Here is a 26,286-nt window from a genome sequence, read left to right as displayed (position 1 = left end):
TTTATTTGAGGATATTGCTTTTTCCACTATAGGCCAGTTAGTGCTGTGAATGTCTGCTTTCAGTTTCTACAGAAAGAGTGTTTCAAAACTCCTCAATCCAAAGTAAGGTTCAACACTGTTAGTTGAATGCACAGATCAGAAAGAAGTTTCACAGAATGCTTCTGTGTAGTTTTTATTTGAAGATAATCCATTTTCCACTATAGGCCTCTTAGCGCTCCGAATGTCCGCTTGCAGTTTCTACAGAAAGAGTGTTTCATAACTCCTAAATCAAAAGTAAGGTTCACCTCTGTTAGTTGAATGCAGAGATCAGAAATTAGTTTCTCAGAATATTTCTGTGTACTTTTTATTTGAAGATATTCCTTTTCCCATTATACGCCTCTTATCGCTCCAACTGTCCGCCTGCAGTTCCTACATAAAGTGTGTTTCAGAACTCTTCAATGAAAAGTATGGTTCAACTCTGTTAGTTGAATTCAGAGATCAGAAAGAAGTTTCGCAGAATGCTTCTGTGTAGTTTTTATTTGAAGATATTCTTTTTTCCACTATAGGCCTCTTAGCGCTCCGAATGTCCACCTGCAGTTTCCACAGAAAGAGTGTTTTAGAAATTGTCAATCAAAAGTATGGTTCAACTTTGTCAGATGAATGCACAGATCAGAAAGAAGTTTCACAGAATGCTTCTGTGTAGTTTCTATTTGAAGATATTCCTTTCTCCACTATAGGCTTCTCAGCGCCATGAATGTCCACTTGCAGTTTCTACAGAAAGAGTGTTTCAAAACTCCTCAATCAAAAGTAAGGTTCAACTCTGTTAGTTGAATGCACAGATCAGAAAGAAGTTTCACAGAATGCTTCTGTGTAGTTTCTATTTGTAGATATTCCTTTCTCCACTCTAGGCCTCTTAGCGCCATGATTGTCCACTTGCAGTTCCTACAGAAAGAGTGTTTCAGAACTAGTCAATCAAAGTAAGGTTCAACCCTGTTACTTGAATACACAGATCAGAAATAATTTTCACAGAATTCTTCTTTGTAGTTTTAATTTGAAAATATTCCTTTTCCAACTATAGGCCTCTTAGCGCTCCGAATGTCCAGTTTTAGTTTCCACAGAAAGAGTGTTTCAAAACTCCATAATCAAAAGAAAGGTTCAACTCCGTTATTTGAATGCACAGATCAGAAAGAAGTTTCACAGAATGCTTCTGTGTAGTTTTTATTTCTGGATAGTCCTTTTTCCCCTGTTGTCCTCATAGCACTCCGAATGTCTGCTTGCTGTTTCTGCAGAAAGAGTGTTTCAAAACTTCTCAATCAAAAGTAAGGTCTAACTCTGTGAGTTGAGTGCACTGATCATAAAGTAGTTTCACAGAATGCTTCTCTGTAGTTTTTATTTGAGGATATTCTATATTCCACTACAGGGCTCCTAGCGCTCCGAATTTCCGCTTGCAGTTTCTACAGAAAGAGTGTTTCAAAACTCCACAATCAAAAGTCAGTTACAAATCTGTTAGTTGAATGCAAAGATCAGAAAGATGTTTCACAGAAACCTTCTGTGTAGTTTTTATTTGAAGATATTCCTTTTTCCACTATAGGCCTCTTACCGCTCCAATTATCCGCTTGCAATTTCAACAGAAAAAGTGTTTCAAAACTCCTCAATCAAAAGTAAGGTTCAACTCTGTTAGTTGAAAGCACATATCAGAAATAAGTTTCAAGGAATTCTTCTGTGTAGTTTTTATTTGAGGATATTCCTTTTTCCACTATAGGCCTCTTAGCTCTCCTAATGTCCGCTTGCAGTTTCTACAAAAAGAGTGTTTGAAAACTCCTCAATCAAAAGTAAGGTTCAACTCTATTAGTTGAATGCACAGATCAGAAAGAACTTTCACAGAATGCTTCTATGTAGTTTTTATTTGATGATATTCCTTTTTCCACTGTAGGCCTCTTAGAGCTCCGAATGTCCACTTGAAATTTCCACAGAAAGAGAGTTTCAAAACTCCTCAATGAAAAGTAAGATTCAACTCTGTTAGTTGAATGCCCAGATCAGAAATCCGTTTCACAGAATGGTTCTGTGTAGTTTTTATTTAAAGATAATACTTTTTCCTCTTGTGACCTCTTAGCGCTCCAAATGTCTGCTTGCAGTTTCTACAGAAAGAGCGTTTCGAAACTCCTCAATCAAAAGTATGGTTCCACTCTGTTAGCTGAATGCACAGATCAGAAAGAAACTTCGCAGAATGCTTCTCTGTAGTTTTTATTTGAAGATATTCCTTTTTCTACTATAGGCCTGTTAGCGCTCTGAATGTCCTCCTGCACTATCTACAGAAAGAGTGTTTCAAAACTCCTCAATCAAATGTAAGGTTTAACTCTGTTAGGTGAATGCACAGATCAGAAAGACGTTTCACAGAATGCTTCTGTGTAGTTTTTATTTGAAGGTATTTCTTTTTCCACTATAAACCTCATAGCGCTCTGAATGTCCGATTGCAGTTTCTACAAAAAGAGTGTTTCACAACTCCTCAATCAAAAGTAAGATTCAATTCTGTTAGTTGAATGCACAGATCAGAAAGTAGTTTCCCAGAATGCTTCTGGGTAGTTTTATTTGAAGATATTTCTTTTTCCACTCTAGGATTGTTAGCGCTCCGACTGTCGGCTTGCAGTTTCTGCAGAAAGAGTGTTTCAGAACTCCTCAATCAAAAGTAATATTTAACTCAGTTAGGTGAATACTGAGATCAGAAAGAAGTTTCACAGAATGCTTCTGTGTCGTCTTTGTTTGAAGATATTACTTTTTCCACGATTGGGCTCTTAGCGCTCCGAATGTCTGCTTGCAGTTTATACAGAAAGAGTGTTTCAGTATTGTTCAATCAAAAGTAAGGTACAACTTTGTTAGTTGAATGCACAGATCGAAAGAAGTTTCACAGAATACTTCTGTGTAGTTTCTATTGGAAGATATTCCTTTTTCCACTATAGGCTGCATAGCGCTCTGAATGTCCGCTTGCAGTTTCTCCAGAAATAGTGTCTCAAAAATCCTCAATCAAAACTAAGGTTCAACTCTGTTAGTTGAATGCACAGACTAGAAAGAAGTTTCAAGGAATTCTTCTGGGTAGTTTTTATATGAAGATATTCCTTTTTCCACTATAGGCCTCGAAGCGCTCCGAATGTCTGCTGTCATTTTCTACAGAAAGAGTTTTTCAAAACTCCTCAATCAAAAGTAAGCTTAAACTCTGTTAGTTGAATGCATAGATGAGAAAGAAGTTTCCCAGAATCCTTATGTGAAGTTTTTATTTGAAGATATTCCTTTTTCCACGATAGGCCACATAGCACTCAAAATGTCCACTTGCAGTCTCTAGCGAAAGAGTGTTCCAAAACTCCTCAATCAAAAGTAAGGTTCAACTCCGTTAGTTGAATGCACAGATCAAAAAAAGGTTCACAGAATGCTTCTGTTTAGTTTTTATTTGAAGATATTCCTTTTTCCACTGTTGGCCTCTTAGCGCTCCAAGTGTCCAATTTCAGTTCATACAGTAAGAGTGTTTCAGAACTCCTCAATCAAAAGGAAGGTTCAACTCTGTTTGTTGAATGCATAGATCAGAAAGAAATTTCGCAGAATGCTTCTGTGTAGTTTTTATTTGAAGATATACCTTTTTCCACGATAGGCCTCAGCGCTAAAAATGTCCACTTGCAGTTTATACAGAAAGATTGTTTCATAACACCTCAATCAAAAGTAAGGTTCAACTCTGTTAGTTGAATGCACAGATCAGGAAGAAGTTTCACAGAATGCTTCTGTGTAGTTTTTATTTGAAGATATTCCATTTTATTTGAAGATATTCCATTTTCCACGATAGGCTGCATAGCGCTCCAAATGTGCACTTGCAGTTTCTACAGAATCTACCTCAATCTAAAGTAAGGTTCAACTCTGTTAGTTTAATGCATACATCTGAAAGAAGTTTCGTGGATCGCTTCTGTGTAGTTTTCATTTCAAGATGTTCCTTTTTCCACGATAGGCCTCAAAACGCTCCAAATGTCCACTGGAAGATTCTAAAAATAGGGTGTTTCAAAACTGCTCAATGAAAAGTAAGCTTCAACTCTGTTACTTGAATATACATATCAGAAATAAGTTTCACAGAATGCTTCTGTGTAGTTTTTATTTCAAGATATTCCTTTTTCCACGATAGGCCGCGTAACGCTCAAAATATCTACTTGCAGTTTCCTCAGAAAGAGTGTTTCAAAACTCCTCCATCAAAAGTAAGGTTCAACTCTCTTAGCTGAATGCACAGATCAGACAGAAGTTACTCAGAATGCTTCTGCATAGTTTTTAATTGAAGATATAACTTTTTCCACGACAGGCCTCTTAGCGCTCCAAATTTCCACTTGCAGTTTATGCGGAAAGAGTGTTTCAAAACTCCTCAATCAAAATTAATGTTCAACTCTGTTAGTTGAATGCATAGATAAGAAAGAAGTTTCACAGAATCCTTCTGTGTAGTTTTTATTAGAAGTTATTCCTTTTTCAACGATAGGCCTCATAGTGCTCCAAATATCCACTTGCCATTTATACACAAAGAGTATTTCAAAACTCCTCAATCAATAGTAAGGTTGAACTCAGTTGAATTCACAGATCAAAAAGAAGTTTCACAGAATGCTTCTGTGTAGTTTTTATTTGAAGATATTCCTTTTTCCACAATAGGCCTCATAGTGCTCAAAATGTCCAATTGAAGTTTATACAGAAAGAGTGTTTCAAAACTCCTTAATCAAAAGTAATGTTCAACTCTGTCTGTTGAATGCACAGATCAGATAGAAGTTGCACAGAATGCTTCTGCATAGTTTTTATTTGTAGGTATTCAGTTTTCCACGATAGGCCTCTTATCGCACCAAATGTCCACTTGCAGTTTACACAGAAAGAGTGTGTCAAAACTCCTCAATAAAAGTGAGGTTCAACTCTGTTAGTTGAATGCATAGATCAGAAATAAGTTTCACAGAATGCTTCTGTGTAGTTTTTATTTGAAGACATTCCTTTTTCAATTATAGGCCTCATAGTACTCCAAATGTCCACTTGCAGTTTATACAGAAAGAAGGTTTCAAGACTCCTCTATGAAATGTAAGGTTCAACTCTGTCAGTTGAATGCACAGAAGAGAAAGAAGTCTCACAGAATGCCTCTCTGTAGTTTTTATTTGAAGATATTCCTTTTTTCATTATAGGCCCCATAGTGCTAAAAATGTCCACTTGCAGTTTATACAGAAAGAGTGTTTCGAATTTCCTCAAAGAAAAGTAGGGTTCAACTCTGTTAGTTGAATGCACAGATCAGAAACAAGTTTCACAGAATGCTTCTGTGTAGTTTTTATTTGAAGATATTCCTTTTTCCATGATAGGCCACATAGCGCTCCAAATGTCCACTTGCAATTTATACAGAAAGAATGTTTCAAAACTCTTCAATCAAATGCAAGGTTCAAATCTGTTAGTTGAATGCACAGATCAGAAAGAAGTTTCACAGAATGAATCTGTGTGGTATTCATTTGAAGATATTTCTTTTTCCATGATAGGCCGCATAGCGCTCCTAATGTCCACCTGCACTTTCTACAGAAAGAATGTTTCAAATCCCCTCAGTGAAATATAAGGTTCAACTCTGGTAGTTGAATGCACACATCAGAAAGAAGTTTCACACAATGCTTCTGAGTAGTTTTTATTTGAAGTTATTCCTTTTCCAAGACAGACCTCTTAGCTCTCCAAGTCTCCAATTGCATTTTATACAGAAAGAGTGTTTCAAAACTCCTCAATGAAAAGCAAGGTTCAACTTTGTTTGTTGAATGCATAGATCAGAAAGAAGTTTTACAGAATGCTTCCATGTAGTTTTTATATGAAGATATTCCTTTTTCATCGATAGGCTGCATAGTGCTCCAAATTTCCACTTGCAGCTTATACAAAAAGAATGTTTAAAATCTCCTCCATTAAAAGTAAGATTCAACTCTGTTAGTTGAATGCACAGATCAGAAAGAAGTTTCACAGAATGCTTCTGTGTAGTTTTTATTTCAAGATTTCCCTTTTGGAACGGTAGGCCTCATAGCGCTCCAAATGTCCACTTGCAGTTTACACAGAAAGAATGTTTCAAAACTCCTCAATCAATGAAAGGTTCAACTCTGTTGGTTAAATGCACAGATCAGAAAGAAGTTTCACAGAATACTTCTGTGTAGTTTTTATTTGAAGTTATTCCTTTCTCAACGATAGGACGCATTGCGCTCAAAATATCCACTAGCATTTTCTACAGAAAGAGTGTTTCAAAACTCCGCAATCAAAAGTAAGGTTCAACTCTGTTAATAGAATGCACAGATCAGAAAAACGTTTCACAGAATGCTTCTGTGTAATTTTTATTTGAGGATATTTATTTTTCCACAATAGACCTCTTAGCGCTCCTAATGTCCACTTATGGTTTACCCAGAAAGAGTGTTTCAAAATTCGTCAATCAAAAGTAAGGTTCAACTCTGTTAGTTGAATGCATACATCAGAAAAATTTTTAACAGAATGCTTCTGTGTAGTATTTATTTGAAGATATTCCTTTTTCCACGATAGGACGCATAGCGCTCCAAATGTCCACTTGCAGTTTATACAGAAAGAGTGTTTCAAAACTCTTCAATCAAAAGTAAAGTTCAACTCTGTTAGTTCAATGCACAGATCAGAAAGAAGTTTCACGGAATGCTTCTGGGTAGTTTTTATTTGAAGATATTCTTTTTTCCACAATAGGCTTCTTAGCGCTCCAAATGTCGAGTTGCAGTTAATACAGAAAGACTGTTTCAAAACTCCTCAATCAAAAGTAAGGGTCAACTCTTTTAGTTGAATGCACAGATCAGAAGGTATTTTCACAGAATGCTTCTGTGTAGTTTTTATTTGAAGATATTCCATTCTCCACGAAGGGCCGCAGAGCGCTCCAAATGTCCACTTGCTGTTTATACTGAAAGAGTGTTTCAAAACTCCTCAATCAAAAGTAACGTTCAACTCTGTTAGTTGAATGCATAGATCAGAAAGAAGTTTCACACAATGCTTCTGTGTAGTTTTTATTTGAAGATATTCCTTTCTCCGCAATAGGCTGCATAGCGCTCCAAATGTCCACTTGCTGTTTATACAGAAAGAGTGTCTCAAAACTCTTCAATCAAAAGTAAGGTTCAACTTTGTTAGTTGAATGCACAGATCAGAATGAAGTTTCACAGAATCCTTCTGTGTACTTTTTATTTGAAGATATTCCATTTTCCAACGAAACGCCGCATAGCGCTCCAAATGTCCTTTGGCAGTTTATACAGAAAGGGTGTTTCAAACCTCTTCAAACAAAAATAAGGTTCAACACAGTTAGTTGATTGCACAGATCAGAAAGAAGTTTCACAGAATGCTTCTGTGTGGATTTTATTTGAAGATATTTGTTTTTCCACGGTAGGCCGCATAACGCTCCAAATGTCCACTTGCAGTTTATACAGAAAGAGTGTTTAAAACTCCTCAATCAAAAGTAAGGTTCAACACTGTTATCTGAATTTAAAGATCAGAAAAAAGATTCAGAGAATGCTTCTGTGTAGTTTTTATTTGAAGATATTACTTTTTCCACGATAGGCCTCATAGGGTTCCAAATGTCCGCTTGCAGTTTCCTCAGAAAGAGTGTTTCAATACTCCTCAATCAAAAGTAAGGTTCAACTCTGTTAGTAGAAAGCACAGAAAAGAAAGAAGTTTCGCAGGATGCTTCTGTTTAGTTTTTATTTCAAGATATTAATTTTTCCACAATAAGCCTCATAGCCCTCCAAATGTCCACTTGCATTTTCTACAGAAAGAGTGTTTCAAAACTCCTCAATCAAAAGTAAGTTTCAACTCTGTTAGTTGAATTCACAGACCAGAAAGCAGTTGGACAGAATGCTTCTGTGTAGTTTTTATTTGAAGATACTCCTTTCTCCATGATAGGCTGCATAGCTCTCCAAATATCCACTTGCAGTTTATACAGAAAGAGTGTTTCAAAACTCCTCAATCAAAAGTAAGGTTCAACTCTGTGAGTTGAATGCTTAGATCAGGAAAAAGTTTCACAGAATTCTTCTGTGTAGTTTTTATTTGAAAATATTTCTTTCTCCACTACAGGCCGCAAGGCGCTAAAAATGTCCAGTTGCATTTTCTACAGAAAGAGTGTTTCAAAACTCCTCAATCAAAAGTAAGTTTCAACTCTGTTAATAGAAAACACAGATCAGAAAGGCATTTCACAGAATGCTTCTGTGTAGTTTTTATTTGAATATATTAAATTTTCCACGATAGGCCGCATAGCACTCCAAATGTCCACTTGCAGTTTATACAGAAAGAGTGTTTCAAGACTCCTCAATCAAAAGTAAGGTTCAACTCTGTTACTTGAATGCACAGATCAGAAGAAAGTTACACAGAATGCTTCTGTGTAGTTTTTATTTGAAGATATTCCTTTTTCCACGATTGGCCCCCTAGCGCTCAAACTGTCCTCATGCGGCTTGTACAGAAAAAGTGTTTCAGAACTCTTCAATCAAAAGTAAGGTTCAACTGTGTTAGTTGAATGCACAGATCAGAAAGAAGTTTCACAGAATGCTTCTGTATAATTTTTATTTGACGATATTCCTTTTTCCACGATAGGCCGAATAGCCCTCCAAATGTCCACTTGCAGTTTATACAGAAAGAGAGTTTCAAATCTCCTCAATCAAAAGTATGGTTCAACTCTGTTAGTTGAATGCACAGATCAGAAAGAAGTTTCACAGAATGTTTCTCGGTAGTTTTTATTTGAAGATAATCCTTTTTCACGATAGGCCGCATAGCTCTCAAATTTCCACTTGCAGTTTATACAGAAAGAGTGTTTCAAAACTCTTCAATCAAAAATAAGGCTCAACTCTGTTAGTTGAATGCATAGACCAGAAAGATGTTTCACAGAATGCTTCTGTGAAGTTTTTATTTGAAGATATTCCTTTTTCCATGATAGGCCGCATAGTGCTCCAAATGTCCACATTCAGTTTCTACAGAGAGAGTGTTTCAGAACTCCTCAATCAAAAGTAAGGTTCAACTCTGTTAGTTCAATGCACAAATAACAAAGAAGTTTCACAGAATGCTTCTGTGAAGTTTTTATTTGAAGATATTCCTTTTTCCACGATAGGCAGCATAGCGCTCCAAATGTCCACTTGCAGTTTATACAGAAAGAGTTTTTCAAAAGTTGTCAATCAAAAGCAAGGTTCAACTCTGTTAATTGAAGGCATAGATCAGAAAGAAGTTTCACAAAATGCTTCTGTGTAGTTTTTATTTGAAGACATTCCTCTATCCACGATATGATGCACAGCGTTCCAAATGCCACTTGCAGTTTATACAGAAAGAGAGTTTCAAAATTACTCAATCAAAAGTAAGGATCAACTATCTTATTTCAATGCAGGGATCAGAAAGAAGTTTCACAGAATGCTTGTGTGCGGTTCTTATTTGAAGATATTTCTTTTTCCAAGATAGGCCTCATAGTGCTCCAAATGTCCGCTTGCAGTTTCTACAGAAAGAGTGTTTCAAAACTCCTCAATCAAAAGTAAGGTTCAACTCTTTTAGTTGAATGCACAGATCCGAAAGAAGTTTCACAGCATGGTTTTGTGTAGTTTTTATTGGAAGATATCCCTTTTTCCATGATAGGCCGCATTGCGCTCCATATGTCCACTTGCAGTTTACACAGAAAGAGATTTTCAAAACTCTTCTATCAAAAGTAATGTTGAACACTGTTAGTTGAATGCACAGATCAGAAATAAGTTTCACAGAATTCTTCTGTGTAGTTTTTATTTGAAGATAATCCTTTTTCCACGATAGGCCGCATAGTGCTCTAAATGTCCTCTTGCAGTTTATACAGAAAGAGTGTTTCAAAACTCCTCAATCAAAAGTAAGATTCAACTCTGTTAGTTGAATGCACAGTCCAGCAACAAGTTTCACAGAATGCTTCTGTGTAGTTTTTATTTGAAGTTATTCCTTTTTCCATGAAAGGCCGAAAAGTGCTCCAAATATCCACTTGCAGTTTCTACAGAAAGAATGTTTAAAAACTCCTCAATCAAAAGTAAGTTGCAACTCTCTTAGTTGAATGCACAGATCAGAAAGAAGTTTCGCAGAATGCTTCTGTGTAGTTTTTATTTGAAGATATTCCTTTTTCCACAACAGGCCCCCTAGCGCTCAAAATGTCCACTTGCAATTTATACACAAAGAGTGTTTCAAACTCCTCAATCAAAAGTAAGGTTCAGCTCTGTTATATGAATGCACAGATCGGAAGGTAGTTCCACAGAATGCTTCTATGTAGTTTTTATTTGAAGATAGTCCTTTTTCCACTGTAGGCATCTTAGCGCTCCGAATGTCCGCTTGCAGTTTCTACAGAAAGAGTGTTTCAAAACTCCTCAATCAGAAGTAAGGTTCAACTCTGTTAGTTGATTTCATAGATCAGAAAGTAGTTTCACAGAATTCTTCTGTGTAGTTTTTATTTGAAGTTATTTATTTTTCCTTGATAGGCGGCATAGGGCTCCAAATGTCCACTTGCAGTATCTACAGAAAGAGTGTTTCAAAACTCCTCAATCAAAAGTAAGTTTCAACTCTGTTAGTTGAATGTGTAGATCAGAAAGAAGTTTCACAGAATGCCTGTCTGTAGTTTTTCTTTGAAGATATTCCTTTTTCCACAACAGCACACATAGGTCTCTAAATGTCCACTTGCAGTTTATACAGAAATAGTGTTTCAAAACTCTTCAATCAAAAGTAAGATTCAACTCTTTTAGTTGAATGCACAGATCAGGAAGAAGTTTCACAGAATGCTTCTGTGTAGTTTTTATTTGAAGATTTTCCTTTTTCCTCTATATGCCACACTGCGCTCCAAATGTCCAATTGCAGTTTATACAGAAAGAGTGTTTCAATACTCCCCAATCAAAAGTAAGGTTCAACTCAGTTAGTGGAATGCACAGATCAGAAAGTAGTTTCACAAAACGCTTCTGTGTAGTTTTTATTTGAAGATATTCCTTTTTCCTCGACAGTCCGCATAGCGCTCCAAATGTCCACTTGCAGTTTACACAGAAAGAGAGTTTCAAAACTCCTCAATCAAAAGTAAGGTTCAACTCTGTTAGTTGAATGCACAGATCAGAAATGAATTTGACAGAATGTTTCTGTGTAGTCTTTATTTGAAGATATTCCTTTTCCCACGTTAGGCCGCACAGCGCTCCAAATGTCCACTTGCAGTTTATACAGAAAGAGTGTTTCAAAACTCTTCAATCAAAAGTAAAGTTCAACTCTGTTAGTTGAATACAGAGATCAGAAAGAAGTTTCACAAAACACTTCTGTGTAGTATTTATTTGAAGATATTCCTTTTTCCATGATAGGCCGCATAGCGCTCCAAATGTCCCCTTGCAGTTTCTACAGAAAGAGTGTTTCGAAACTCCTCAATCAAAAGTAAGGTTCAACTCTGTTAATTGAATGCACAGAGCAGAAAGAAGTTTCAGAGAATGCTTCTGTATAGTTTTTATTTGAAGATATTCCTTTTCCACGATAGGCCTCATATCGCTCGAAATGTCCACTTCCAGTTCATACAGAAAGAGTGTTGCAAAACTCCCCAACCAAAAGTCAGGTTCAACTCTGTTAGTTGACTGCACAGATCAGAAAGAAGTTTCACAGAATGCTTCTGTGTAGTTTTTATTTGAAGATATTCTTTTTTCCACTATAGGCCGCATGGCGTTCCAAATGTCCACTTGCAGTATCTACAGAAAGAGATTTTCGAAACTCCTCCATCAAAAGTAAGCTTCAACTCTGTTAGTTGAATGTACAGATCAGAAAGAAGTTTCACAGAATGACTCTGTATAGTTTTTATTTGAAGATAATCCTTTTTCCACGATAGGCCGCATAGCGCTCCAAATGTCCACTTGCAGTTTATACAGAAAGAGTGTTTCAAAACTCCTCAATCAAAAGTAAGGTTCAACTCTGTTACCTGAATGCACAGATCAGAAAGAAGTTTCACAGAATGCTTCTGTGTAGTTTTTATTTCAAGTTACACCTTTTTCCACGATTGGCCTCAAAGTGCTGTAAATGTCCACTTGCTGATTCCAAAAAAACAGTGTTTCAAAACTGCTCATTCAAAAGAAAGTTTCTACTTTGTGAGATGAATGAATAGAATAGAAAGAAGTATCACAGAATGATTCCGTGTAGTTTTTATGGGAAGATATTTCATTTTTCACCGAAGGCCACTATGTTCTCCAAATGTCCACTTCCTGATACAAAAAATAGAGTGTTTCCACACTGCTCAGTCAAAAGTAAGGTTGAACTCTGTTAGTTGAATTCACAGATCAGAAAGAAGTTTCACAGAATGCTTCCGTGAAATTTTTAGGGAAAATTATTTCGTTTTTCACCATAGGTCTCAATATTCTCCAAATATTCAGTTGAAGATTCTAAAAATATAGGGTTTCAAAACTGTTCATTCAAAACTGCAGTTAAACTCTGTTAGTTGAATAAACAGATGAGAAGGAAGTTTCACAGAGTGCTTCCGTGTAGTTTTTAAAGGAAGATATTTCTTTTTCACCATAGTCCTAAATGTTATGTAATTGTCCACTTGCAGATACTTCAAAAAGAGTGTTTCAAAACTGCTCAATCAAAAGTAAGGTTCAACTCTGTTAGTTGAATGCACAGATAAGAAGGAAGTTTCACAGAATGCTTCTGTGTAGTTTTAATTTGATGATATATCTTTTTCCACGGTAGGCCTCAAATCGCTCCAAGTATACGCTTGTAGAATCTACAGATAGAGTGTTTCAAAACTGCTCAATCAAAAGCAAGGTTCAACTCTGTGAGACGAATGCACGGATCAGAAAGTAGTTTCACAGTATGCTTATTTGTAGTTTTTATTTGAAGATATATTTTTTCTACGAGATGCCTCAAAGCGCTCGAAATGTCCACTTGCAGAATCAACAAATAGAGGATTTCAAAACTGCTCAATCAAAAGTAAGGTTCAACTCTGTTAGTTGAATACACAGATCAGAAGGAAGTTTCATAGAATGCTTCTGTGTAATTTTTATGGGAAGATATTTCGTTTTTCACCATAGGCCTTAATATTCTCCAAATGTCCACTTGCAGATTCTACAAAAAGAGTGTTTCAAAACTGCTCAAACAAAAGAAATTTCTACTCTGTTAGATGAAAGCACAGATCAGAAAGTAGTTTCACAAAATGCTTCTGTGTAGTTTTAAGGGGAAGTTATTTCCTTTTACACCGTATTCCTCAATATTCTCCAAATATCCCCTTTCAGATTCTACAAAAAGAGGGTTTCAAAACAGCTCAATCAAAAGAAAGTTTCAACTCAGTGAGATGAATGCACCGATGAGAAAGTAGTTTAACAGAATGCTACTCTGTAGTTTTTATTTGAAGATTTACATTTTTCCACCATAGGCCTCACAGCGCTCCAAATTTCCACTTGCAGAATCTACAAATAGAGTGTTTCAAAACTGCTCAATCAAAAGTAAGGTTTACCTCTCTGAGATGAATATATGGATCAGAAAGAAGTTTCACAGAATGCTTCTGTGTAGTTTTTATTTGAAGATATGTTTTTTCCACGAGAGGACTCAAAGCGCTCCAAAGGTCCACTTGCAGAATCTACAAATAGAGTGTTTCAAAACTGCTCAATCAAAAGTAAGGTTCAACTCGGTTAGTTGAATAAACAAATCAGAAAGGAGTTTCACAGAATGCTGCTGTGTAGTTTTTATGCGTAGATATTTCATTTTTCTCAGTAGGCCTCAATGTTCTCCAAATGTCCACTTACAGATTCTACAAATAGAGTGTTTCCAAACTGCTCAATCAAAAGTAAGAGTCAAATCTGTTAGTTGAATACACAGATCAGAAGGAGGTTTCATAGAATAATTCTGTGTAGTTCTTATGGGAAGATATTTCGTTTTTCACTGTAGGCCTTAATATTCTCAAAATGTGCACTTGCAGATTCTACAAAAAAAGTGTTTCAAAACTGCTCAAAGAAAAGAAAAGTTCTACTCTGTTAGATGAAATCACAGATCAGAAAGTAGTTTCACAAAATGCTTCTTTGTAGCTTTAAGGGGAAGATATTTCATTTTACTCAGTATGCCTCAATATTCTCCAAATATCCCCTTGCAGATTCTACAAAAAGAGGGTTTCAAAACAGCTGAATCAAAAGAAAGTTTCAACTCAGTGAGATGATTGCACCAATCAGAAAGTAGTTTCACAGAATGCTTCCGTGTAGTTTTTATGGGAAGATATTTCGTTTTTCACAGTTGGCCTCATTGTTCTGCAAATGTCCACTTGCAGGTCTACAAATAGAGTGATTCAAAACTGCTCAATCATAAGTTAGTTTGAACTCTGCTAGTTGAATGCACAGATCAGAAATAAGTATCACAGAATGCTTCCGTGCAGTTTTTAGGAAAGATATACCATTTTTCACCGTAAGCCTAAATGTTTTCCAAATGTCCACTTGCAGAATCTACAAATAGATTTCAAATCTGCTGAATCAAAACTAAGCTTCAATTCTGTTAGTTGAATGCAGAGATCAGATAGAAGTTTCACAGAATGTTTCCATGTAGTTTTTATGGGAAGATATTTCTATTTTCACCGCAGTCCTCAATATTCTCCAAATGTCCACTTGCAGATTCTACAAAAAGAGTGTTTCAAAACTGCTCAATCAAAAGTAAGGTTCAAACCTGTTAGTTGAATGCACAGATCAGAAGGAAGTTTCAAAGAATGCTTCTGTGTAGTTTTTATGGGAAGATATTTCTTTTTTCACCATAGGCCTCAATGTTCTCTAAATGTGCACTTGCAGATACTGTAAAAAGAGTGTTTCAATACTGCTCAATCAAAGGTAACTTTCAACTCTGTTAGTTGAATGCAAAGATCAGAAATTAGTTTCACAGCATGCTTCTGTGTAGTTTTTATTTAAAGATATTCCTTTTTCCACTACAGGCCTCTCAGCACTCCAAATGTCCACTTGCAGTTTCTACAGAAAGAGTGTTTCAAAACTCCTCAATCATAAGTAAGATTCAACTCTGTTCGTTGAAGGCCCAGATCAGAAAGAAGTTTCACAGAATCCTTTTGTGTAGTTTTTATTTCAGGACATTCCTATTTCCACTATAGGCCTCACAGCGCTCTGAATGTCCGCTTGCAGTTTCTACAGAAAGAGTGTTTCAGAACTCCTCAATCAAAAGAAACGTTCAACTCTGTTAGGTGAATGCACAGGTCAGACAGAAGTTTCACAGAATTCTTCTGTGTAATTTTTATTTGGGGATAGTCCTTTTGATACTATAGGTCTCTTAGCGCTCCGAATGTCCGCTTGCAGTTTCCACAGAAAGAGTGTTTCAAAACTCCTCTATCAAAAGCAAGGCTCAACTCTGTTAGTTGAATGCACGGATCAGAAAGAATTTTCACAGAATGCTTCTGTGTACTGTTTATTTGAAGATATTCCTTTTTCCACTGTAGGACTCTTAGCACTCCGAACGTCCGCTTGCAGTTTCTACAGAAAGAGTGTTTCAGAACTCCTCAATCAAAAGTCAGGATCAAGTCTGTTATTTGAATGCACAGATCAGAAAGAAGTTTCACAAAATGCTTCTGTGAGGTTTTTATTTGAGGATATTCCTTTTTCCACTATAGGCCTCTTAGTGCTCCGAATGTCCGCTTGCAGTTTCTACAGTAAGTGTGTTTCGAAACTCCTCAATCAAAAGTAAGGTTCAACTCTGCTAGTTGAATGCACAGATCAGAAAGAAGTTTCACAGAATGCTTCTGGGTAGTTTTTGTTTGAGGATATTCCTTTTTCCTCTATAGGCCTCTTAGCGATCGGAATGACCCTTGCAGTTTCTACAGAAAGATTGTTTCAAAACTACTCAATCAAAAGTAAGGTTCAAATCTGTTAGTTGAATGCACAGACCAGAAAGAAGTTTCACAGAATGCTTCTGTGTAGTTTTTGTTTGAGGATATTCCTTTTTCCCCTATAGGCTTCTTAGCGCACAGAATGTCCCTTGAAGTTTCTACAGAAAGAATGTTTCAAAACTCCTCAATGAAAAGTAAGGTTCAACTCTGTTAGTTGAATGCACAGATTAGAAAGAAATTTCGCAGAATGCTTCTGTGTATTTTTTATTTTAGGATTGTACTCTTTCCACTATAGGCCTCTTATCGATCCAAATTTCCGCTTGCATTTTCTAAAGAAAGAAAGTTTCAAAACTCCTCAATCAAAAGTAAGGTTCAACACTGTTAGTTGAATGCACAGATCAGAAAGAAGTTTCACAGAATGCTTCTGTGTAGTTTTTATTTAAAGATATTCCTTTTTCCACTATAGTCCTCTTATCGCTCCGAAAGTCCGCTTGCAGTTTCTACAGAAAGAGTGTTTCAAAACTCCTCAATCAAAAGTGAGGTTCAACTCTATTAGTGGAATGCACACATCACAAAGAAGTTTCACTGAGTGCTTCTGTGTAGTTTTTATTTGAGGATAATCCTTTTTCCACTATAGGTCTCTTAGTGCTCCGAATGATCGCTTGCAATTTCTACATAAAGAGTGTTTCAAAATTCCTCAATCAAAAGTAAGGTTCACCTCTGTTAGTTGAATGCACAGATAAGAAAGAAGTATCACAGAATATTTCTGTGTAGTTTTTATTGGAAGATATTCCTTTTTCCACGTCAGGCCTCTTAGCTTGCACTTTTTACAGAAAGAGTGTTCCAAAACTCCTCAATCAACAGTAAAGTTCAACCCTCTTAGTTGAATGAACAGATCAGGAAGAAGTTTCACAGAATGCTTCTGTGTAGTTTTTATTTGTGGGTATTCCGTTTTCCACTATAAGCCTCTTAGCGCTCCGAATGTCCGGTTCCTATTTCTACAGAAAGAGTTTTTCAAAACGCCTCAATCAAAAGTAAGGTTCAATTCTGTTAGTTAAATGCGCAGATCAGAAAGAAGTTTCACGGAATGCTTCTGTGTAGTTTTTTTTATAGATATTCCTTTTTCCACTATAGGCTTAGCGCTCCAAATGTCCGCTTGCAGTTTCTACAGAAAGAGGGTTTCAAAACACCTCAATAACAAGTAAGGTTCAACTCTGTTGTTTGAAGGCCCAGATCAGAAATAAGTTTCACAGAGTGCTTCTGTGTAGTTTTTATTTGAGGATATTCCTTTTTCCGCTATAGGCCTCTTAGTGCTCTGAACTTCCGCTTGCAGTTTCCACAGAAAGAGTGTTTCAAAACTCCTCTATGAAAAGTAAGGCTCAACTCTGTTAGTTGAATGCACGGATCAGAAAGAATTTTAACAGAATGCTTCTGTGTATTTTTATTTGAAGATATTCCTTTTTCGACTGTAGGCCTCTTAGCGCTCCGAACATCTGCTTGCAGTTTCTACAGAAAGAGTGTTTCAGAACTCCTCAATCAAAAGTCAGGATCAAGTCTGTTATTTGAATGCACAGATCAGAAAGAAGTTTCACAAAATGCTTCTGTGAGGTTTTTATTTGAGGATATTCCTTTTTCCACTATAGGCCTCTTAGTGCTCCAAATGTCTGCTTGCAGTTTCTGCAGAAAGAGTGTTTTGAAACTCCTCAATCAAAAGTAAGGTTCAACTCTGTTAGTTGAATGCACAGATCAGAAAGAAGTTTCACAGAATGCTTCTGTGTAGTTTTTGTTTGAGGATATTCCTTTTTCCTCTATAGGCCCCTTAGCGCTCGGAAAGGCCGTTGCAGTTTCTATAGAAAGAGTGTTTCAAAACTACTCAATCAAAAGTAAGGTTCACATCTGTTAGTTGAATGCACAGATCAGGAAGGCGTTTCACAGAATGCTTTTGTGTAGTTTTTATTTGAAGATATTCCTTTTTCCACTGTAGGCCTCTTAGCGCTCCGAATGTCCGCTTGCAGTTTCTACAGAAAGAGTGTTTCACAACTCCTCAATCAAAAACAAGGTTCAACCCTGTTAGCTGCATGCACAGATCAGAAAAACGTTTCACAGAATGCTTCCGTGTAGTTTTTATTTGACGATATTCCTTTTCCAAATGTAGTCCCGTTAGTACTCCGAATGCCGTTTGCAGTTTCTACAAAAAGAGTGTTTCAGAACTCCTCAATCAAAGGAAGATTCAACTCTGTTGGTTGAATCACAGATGAGAAAGAAATTTCAAAGAATGCTTCTGTGTCATTTTTATTTGAGGTTATTCCTTTTTACACTATACGCCTCTTAGTGCTCTGAATTTCCGCTTGCAGTTTCCACAGAAAGAGGGTTTCAAAACTCCACAATCAAAAGTAAGGTTCAACTCTGTTATTTGAATGCACAGATCTGAAAGTATTTTCACAGAATGCTTCTGTGTAGTTTTTATTTGAGGATATTTATTTTTCCTCTATAGGCCTCATAGCGCTCCGAATGTCCGCTTGCAGTTTCCACAGAAAGAGTGTTTCAAAACTCCTCAATCAAAAGTAAGGTTCACCTCTGTTAGTTGAATGCACAGATCAGAAAGATGTTTCACAGAATGCTACTGTGTAGTTTTTATTTGAAGATATTCCTTTTTCCACTACAGGCATCTAACCGCACCAAAATTCCACTTGCAGTTTATACAAAAAGAGTTTTTCAAAACTCCTCAATGAAAAGGAAGGTTCAACTCTGTTAGTTGTGTGCACAGATCAGAAAGAAGTTTCCCAGAATGCTTCTGTGTAGTTTTTATTTGAGGATATTAATTTTTCCAGTATAGGCCTCTTGGCGCTCTGAATGTCCGCTTGCAGTTTTTACAGAAATGGTGTTTCAGAACTCCTCAAACAAAAGTAAGGTTCAACTCTGTTACTGGAATGCACAGATCAGAAAGAAGTTTCACAGAATGCTTCTACGTAGTTTTTATTTAAAGATATGCTTTTTTCCACTATAGGCCTCTTAGCGCTCCGAAAGCCCGCTAGCAGTTTCAACAGAAAGCGTGTTTCAAAACTTCTCAATCAAAAGTGAGGTTCAACTATGCTAGTTGAATGCACAGATCAGGAAGAAGTTTCACAGAATGCTTCTGTGTAGTTTTTATTTGACGATATTCCTTTTTTCAATGCAGTCCAGTTAGCGCTCCGAATATCCCCTTGCAGTTTCTACAGAAAGAGTGTTTCAGAACTGCTCAAACAAAAGTAAACTTAAACTCTGTTAATTGAATGCGCAGAACAGAAATTAGTTTCACAGAATGCCCCTGTTAGCTTTTATTTGCACGTTGCTTTTTCCACTATAGGCCCCTTATCGCAATGAATGTCCACTTGCAGTTTCTACAGCAAGAGTGTTTCAGAGCTTCTCAATCAATAGTAAGCTTGAAATCTGTTAGTGGAATGCACAGAACAGAAAGAAGTTTCACAGAATGCTTCTGTGTAGTTTTTATTTGAAGATATTCCTTTTTCCACTATAGGCCCCTTAGCGCTCAGATTGTCCACTTGCAGTTTCTACAGAAAGAGTGCTTCAGAACTGTTCCATCAAAAGTAAGCTTCCACTCTGTTAGATGAATGCACAGAACGGAAAGAAGTTTCACAGAATGCTTCTGTGTAGTTTTTATTTGAAGATATTTCTTTTTCCACGGTATGCCACTTAGCGTTCTGAATGACCATTTGCACTTGATACAGAGTGTTTCAGAACTGCTCAATCAAAAGTAAGCTTCAGCTCCATTAGTTGAATGCACAAAACAAAAGAACTTTCACAGAATGCTTCTGTGTAGTTTTTATTTGAAGATATCCCTTTTTCCACTATAGCCCCCTTAGCGCTCAGTTTGTCCCCTTGCTGTTTCTACTGAAAGAGTGTTTCAGAACTACTCAATCAAAAGCAAGTTTCAACTCTGTTAATTGAATGCACAAAAGACAAGGCAGTTTCATAGAATGCTTCTCTGTGGTTTTTATTAGAAGATATTCCTTTTTCCACAATAGGCCCCTTAGAGTTTGTTATGTCAACCTGCAGTTTCTAAAGAAAGAAGACTTCAGAACTGCTCAAACAAAAGTTAGCTTTAACTCTGCTATTTGAATGCACAGAAAAGAAAGAAGTTTAACAGAATGCTTCTGTGTTGTTTTTATTTGGAGATATTACTTTTTCCACTATAGGCCCCTTAGCGCTCTGAATGTCCACTTGCATTTTCTACAGAAAGTGTTTCAGAACTGCTCAGTCAAAAGTAAGCTTCAACTCTGTTAGTTCAATGCACACAACAGAAAGAAGTTTCACAGAATATTTCTGTATAGTTTGTATTTGAAGATATATCTTTTTCCACTATAAGTCCCCCAGCGCTCCGAATTTCCAATTGCAATTTCTACAGAAAGAGTTTTTCAGTAGTGCTCAATCAAAGCTAAGCTTTAACGCTGCTAGTTGAATGCACAGAATGGAAAGGCGTTTCACAGAATGATTTTGTGTAGTTTTTATTTGAAGATATTCCTTTTCCCACTATAGGCCCCTTAGCGCTCCGATGTCAATTTTTTTTTTTTTTTTTTTTTTTTTTTTTTTTTTGAGACGGTCTCCTCTGTCCCACTAGTGCAGCGGCGAATCGCTCCTGCAGTCATCGGTTCAGCATTTCTCTCAGTAGCTTAAGGCAACGAGTATTTTTTTTTTTTTTTAGAAGGTTTACGTGTCTCTCTATTGTATCCGCCTCGCTCCAATCTTACAGGTACACCGCCCCATTCTAGAATGGTATTTCAATGCTCAATCTAAAGTAAGCTTTAACTCCGTTAGCTGAATGTGCTGAACAGAAAGAAGTTTCACGGAATGCTTCTGTGTACTTTAGATTTGAAGATATTCCTTTTTACTTAAAGGCCCCTCAGTGTTCCGAATGTCCACTTGCAATTTCTACAGAAACAGTGTTTCAGAACTGCTCAAACAAAAGTAAGCTTCAACTCAGTTGAATGGACAGAACAGAAAGGAGTTTCACAGAATGCTTCTGTGTAGTTTTTATTTGGAGACATTCCTTTTTCCACTATAGGCCCCTTAGCTCTCAGAATGTCCACTTGCAGTTTCTACTGAAAGAGTGTCTCAGAACTTCTCAATCAAAAGTAAGCTTCAACTTTGTTAGTTGAATGCACAGAACAGAAAAAAGTTTCACAGAATCCTTCTGTGTAGTTTTTATTTGAAGATATTCCTTTTTCCACTATAGGCCCCTTAGCGCTCAGATTGTCCACTTGCAGTTTCTAAAGAAAGAGTGCTTCAGAACTGCTCAATCAAAAGTAAGCTTCCTCTCTTTTAGTTGAATGCACAGAACAGAAAGAAGTTTCACAGAATGCTTCTGTGTAGTTTTTATTTGAAGATATTTCTTTTTCCACCATAGGCCCCTTAGCGCTCCGAATGTCCACTTGCACTTTCTACAGAAAGAGTGTTTCAGAACTGCTCAATCAAAAGTAAGCTTCAGCACTATTAGTTGAATGCACAGAACAAAAGAAGTTTCACAGAATGCTTCTGTGTAGTTTTTATTAGAAGATACCCCTTTTTCCACTATAGCCCCCTTAGCACTCAGTTTGTCCCCTTGCAGATTCTACTGAAAGAGTGTTTCAGAACTGCTCAATCAAAAGCAAGCTTCAACTCTGTTAATTGAATGCACAGATCTGAAAGCAGTTTCACAGAATGCTTCTCTGTAGTTTTTATTTGAACATATTTCTTTTTCCACTATTGGCCCCTTAGCATTCGGAATGTCCACTTGCAGTTTCTACAGAAAGAGTCTTTCAGAACTGCTCAAACAAAAGGAAAATTCAACTCTGTTAATTGAATGCACAGAAGAGAAAGTAGTTTCACAGAATGCTTCTGTGTAGTTTTTATTTGGAGATATTACTTTTTCCGCTGTAGGCCCCTTAGCGTTCCGAATGTCCACTTGCGGTTTCTACAGAGTGTTTCAGGACTGCTCAATCAAAGGTAAGCTTTAACTCTGTTAGTTGAATGCACAGAACGGAAAGGCGTTTGACAGAACGCTTTTGTGTAGTTTTTATTTGAAGATATTCCTTTTTCCACAAATGGCCCCTTAGCGCTCCGAATTTCCAGTTGCAGTTTCTACAGAAACTGTTTCAGAACTGCCCAGTTTAAAGTTAGCTTCAACTCTGTTAGTTGAATACACAGAACAGAAAGAACTTCCACAGAATGCTTACGTGAAGTTTTAATTTGGAGTTACTACAGAAACTTTTTCCACTATAGGCCCCTTAGCGCTCCGAATGTCCACTTGTAGTTTCTACTGAAAGAGTGTTTCAGAACTGCTCAATCAAAAGTAAGCTTCATCTCTGTTAGTTGAATGCACAGAACAGAAAGAGGTTTCACAGAATGCTTCTTTGTACTTTTTATTTGAAGATGTACATTTTTCCAATATAGGCCTCTTAGCGCTACGAATGTCCACTTGCACATTCTACAGAAAGAGTGTTTCAGAACTGCTCAATCAAAAGTAAGCTTCAACTCTGTTAGTTGAATACACAGAACAGAAAGAACTTTCACAGAATGCTTCAGTGTAGTTTTTATTTGAACATATTCCTTTTTCCACTATAGGCCCCTTCGCGCTCCGAATGTCCACTTGCAGTTTCTACAGAAAGAGTGTTTCAGAACTGCTCAATCAAAAGTAAGCTTCAACTCTGTTTTTTGAAAGCACAGAAGAGAAAGAAGTTTCACAGAGTGCTTCTGTGTAGTTTTTACTTGAAGATATGCCTTTTTTCACTATAGGCCCCTTAGCGCTCCGAATGTCCATTTGCAGCTTCTACAGAAAGAGTGTTTCAGAAATGCTCAATCAAAAGTAAAATTCAACTCTGTTAGTTGAATGCACAGAACAGAGAAAAGTTTCACAGAATGCTTATGTGTAGTTTTTACTTGGAGATATTCCTTTTTCCACCATAGGCCGCTTAGTGCTCCGAATGTCCATTGCACTTACTACAGAAGGAGGATTTCAGAACTGCTCAATCAAAAGTAAGCTTCAGCTCTCTTAGTTGAATGCACAGAACAAAAGAAGTTTCACAGAATGCTTCTGTGTAGTTTTTATTTGAGGATATTCCTTTTTTCACAGTATGCCCCATTGCGTTCGCAATGTCCACTTGCAGTTTTTACAGAAAGAGGGTTTCAGAACTCGTCACACAAAAGTAAGCTTCAACTCTGTTAGTTGAATGCACAGAACAAAAGAAGTTTCACAGAATGCTTCTGTGTAGTTTTTATTTGGAGATATCCCTTTTTCCACTATAGGCCCCTTAGCGCTCCAAATGTCCACTTGCAGTTTCTAGAGAAAGAGTGATTCAGAATTGCTCAAAGTAATCTTCAAGTCTGTTAATTGAATGCACAGAACAGAAATTAGTTTCACAGAATGCTTCTGTGTAGTTTTTATTACCACATGTTGCTTTTTCCACTCTAGGACCCTTATCGCACTGAATGTCCACTTGCAGTTTCTACAGAAAGAGTGTTTCAGAGCTTCTCAATCAATAGTAAGCTTCAAGTCTGTTAGTGGAAAGCACAGAACAGAAAGAAGTTGCACAGAATGCTTCTGTGTAGTTTTTATTTGAACATATTCCTTTTTCCACTATAGGCCCCTTAGGGCTCTGAATGTCCACTTGCAGTTTCTACAGAAAGAGTGTTTCAGAACCGCTCAATCAAAAGTAAGCTTCAACTCTGTTAGTTGAATGCACAGAACAGGAAGAAGCTTCACAGAATGCTTCTGTGTAGTTTTTATTTGAAGATATTCCTTTTTCCACTATAGGACCCTTAACGCTCCGAATGTCCACTTGCGCTTTCTTCAGAAAGAGTGTTTCAGAACTGCTCAATCAAAAGTAAGCTTCAACTCTGTTAGTTGAATGCACAGAACAGAAAGAAGTTTCACAGAATGCTTCTCTGTAGTTTTTATATGGAGATATTCCTTTTTCTTTTTTTTTTTCTATTTCAATAATTTTATTGCTTCAGGAATATTATATACATAAAATCATATAGCATGTATAATGCAGGGACTGGCTTTTTTCAAATAGCATAATTCTCTGGATGGAGATTTATCCTAATTTTTGCATGTATTAACAGTTCTTTCCTTTTTATTGCTGAGTGATATCCCAAGGTGCTAAGTATCAGTTTCTTTCATCATTTACCTATCAAAGGACATCCAGGTTGTTTCCAGTTTTGAGCTATTAAAAATAAAGCTACTATGAACGTTTGTGTACAGTTTTTTGTGTGAACCTATGTTTTCACTTACTGGAAGAAAATGCCCAGGAATGAAATTTCTAGGTCACACCATAGTTATATGTTTAGTTTTTTTAAGAAACTGCTAAAATTTTTTCCAGATTGACCGTACCATTTTACATTCCTGTCAGCAATATATGTATAATCCAGTTTCTACGCATCTTCGCCAGCATTTGGTGTTGTCACTATTTTTTATTTTAACCATTTTGATAGGTGTGAAGACAATGTAATCCACCACAGACTAAAGAAAAAAAAAACATGATTATATTAATCAATACAGTAAAAGCATTTGGCAAAATTCAACATCCATTCATGATAAAATCTCCTGGAGAACTAGGACCAGAAGGGAACTTCCTCGACCCGATACAGAACATCTACAAAAAGCTTATACCAAACACATCATTTAAAGGTGAAAGATTGAGGCCGGGCGCGGTGGCTCACGCTTGTAATCCCAGCAATTTGGGAGGCCGAGGCGGGCGGATCACGAGGTCAGGAGATCGAGACAACGGTGAAACCCCGTCTCTACTAAAAATACAAAAAATTAACCAGGCGTGGTGGCGGGCGCCTGTAGTCCCAGCTACTCGGAGAGGTTGAGGCAGGAGAATGGCGTGAACCCGGGAGGCGGAGCTTGCAGTGAGCCTAGATCGCGCCACCGCACTCCAGCCTGGGTGACAGAGCGAGACTCTGGTTCCAAAAAAAAAAAAAAAAAAAAAAGATTGAATGCTTTCCCCCTAAGATCAAGAATAAAAGGACACCTACTCTTACCACTCTGTTTAACACAGTATTGGAGTTCTGGCCAGTGCATTAAGGCAAGAAAAGGGAATAAAAGGGATACAGATCAGAAAGAAAAAAATTAAATGATCCCTGTTTTCATGACATGATTATGAACGTAGGAAATAGTAGCAAATCTACAACTCCAAAAACTCCTAGAATAAATGAATTCAGCAAGGTTGCAATATAAAAGATTAACATACGAAACTCAATTATAGTCTTTCACCTTTAAATATGATGCTAGCTATAAGCTTTTTGTAGATGTTCTCCATCAAGTCAAGGAAGTTCCCTTCTGGTACCAGTTCAATACGAGATTTTATCATGAATGGATGTTCAATTTTGTCAAATGTTTTCACTGTATCAATTAATATAATCATGTTATTTTTTTCTTTAGTCTGTTTTTTTTTTGCTTTTTTTTTATTATACTTTAGGGTTTTAGGGTACATGTGCACAATGTGCAGGTTTGTTACATATGTATCCATGTGCCATGTTGATTTCCTGCACCCATTAACTCGTCATTTAGCTTTAGGTGTATCTCCTAATGCTGTCCCTCCCCGCTCCCCCCACCCCACAACAGTCCCCGGAGTGTGATGATCCCCTTCCTGTGTCCATGAGTTCTCATTGTTCAATTCCCACCTATGAGTAGTTTTTTCCAATTCTGTGAAGAAAGTCATTGGTAGCTTGATGGGGATGGCATTGAATCTATAAATTACCTTGGGCAGTATGGCCATTTTCACGATATTGATTCCTCCAACCCATGAGCATGGAATGTTCTTCCATTTGTTTGTATCCTCTTTTATTTCATTGAGCAGTGGTTTGTAGTTCTCCTTGAAGAGGTCCTTCACATCCCTTGTAAGTTGTATTCCTAGGTATTTTATTCTCTTTGAAGCAACTGTGAATGGGAGTTCACTCATGATTTGGCTCTCTGTTTGTCTGTGATTGGTGTACAAGAATGCTTGTGATTTTTGTACATTAATTTTGTATCCTGAGACTTTGCTGAAGTTGCTAATCAGCTTAAGGAGATTTTGGGCTCAGACAATGCGGTTTTCTAGATATACAATCATGTCATCTGCAAACAGGGACAATTTGACTTCCTCTTTTCCTAATTGAATACCCTTTATTTCCTTCTCCTGCCTGATTGCTCTGGCCAGAACTTCCAGCAGTATATTGAATAGGAGCGGTGAGAGAGGGCATCCCTGTCTTGTGCCAGTTTTCAGAGGGAATGCTTCCAGTTTTTGCCCATTCAGTATGATATTGGCTGTGGGTTTGTCATAGATAAGATATCGTATCTTATCTCTTGATGAGATCCGTCCCATCAATACCTAATTTATTCAGAGTTTTTAGCATGAAGGGTTGTTGAATTTTGTCAAAGGCCTTTTCTGCATCTATTGAGATAATCATGTGGTTTTTGTCTCTGGTTCTGTTTATATGCTGGATTACATATATTGATTTACGTATGTTGAACCAGC

Source organism: Nomascus leucogenys, chromosome 16, assembly GCF_006542625.1.
Source record: "Nomascus leucogenys isolate Asia chromosome 16, Asia_NLE_v1, whole genome shotgun sequence".
In the NCBI taxonomy this organism is placed as follows: Eukaryota; Metazoa; Chordata; class Mammalia; order Primates; family Hylobatidae; genus Nomascus; species Nomascus leucogenys.
The sequence above is the reverse complement of the archived record's forward strand: the minus strand, read 5'-3'. Positions refer to the sequence as shown.